The sequence below is a fragment of the Bison bison genome, unplaced genomic scaffold (genome assembly GCF_000754665.1).
Source record: "Bison bison bison isolate TAMUID 2011002044 unplaced genomic scaffold, Bison_UMD1.0 scf7180017863821, whole genome shotgun sequence".
Lineage (NCBI taxonomy): Eukaryota > Metazoa > Chordata > Mammalia > Artiodactyla > Bovidae > Bison > Bison bison.
Genome location: NW_011494393.1, coordinates 7,281 through 8,190, shown reverse-complemented (window position 1 = coordinate 8,190; position 910 = coordinate 7,281).

The window sequence follows — 910 nt, the reverse complement described above, 5'->3', positions numbered from 1 at the left end:
CTCACCGCCTACTAAAACTGTGCAAATTAATAAAGGTCAAAGAGTAACACAGCTTTTGCTTTTACCTTAGTATCAGACAGGAAAAAACTTGACTTCTTAGGCTAGGAGCCACAGAGTATTTGGATTTAGTGATCTAGCCTTTTGGGTGCAGAAAATTACAGCTCCAAGGCCTTTAAAAGATCTTTTAATTCAAGAAAATAAAATGTCAGGGCTATTAGACACGAGAACAGACGTCTCTTAACATTGCTGGGAAAGACTGGCCCAGTTCCTGGCCCACGCATACAACTGAAAATGAGTTGGTGGGATTAGAGAAAGTGGTATGCGGGGTGGGAATGCTGTGGAGAAAAAGGTAAAGCAAAGTTTAAAACCTTGAAGAGTAGTGAGTTCCCCGTTGCTGGAGGTATTCAAGCAAAGATTAGATGGTTGCTTGTCATCTAAAAAGCTATAGACCAGATTTAGGTTACAAAACAATAACTGGAGAAGCTTATAAAGATGTTGCGCAACACCTCTTTACTTGCTTCTCATATTTAGGTGCCAAGAGTTTTGAAAACTGACAATGCCCCTTTGAAGCTGCGGAGAGATTGTTTACTAACTTTAAATGATTTCCAAAAATTATTAGGGGACATTAATTGGATATGCCCACATTTAAAACTGACTACTGCAGATTTAAAGCCTTTGTTTGATTGCTTAAAAATTGATCCTAATTCCAGTTCTAAGAGAAAGTTGACTAATGAGACAGAGTTAGCTCTTGTTAAAGTAGATGAGACTTTAAATGGTCAGTTAATTAGGATTAATATTACCAAAAGATGAGATTAAATTATTCTTGCCACAAAACATACACCTACAGGGTGCTTGTGACAAAAAGGCCCATTGGTTCCATCTACCAGTGACCCCAAGAAAAATAGTTTTA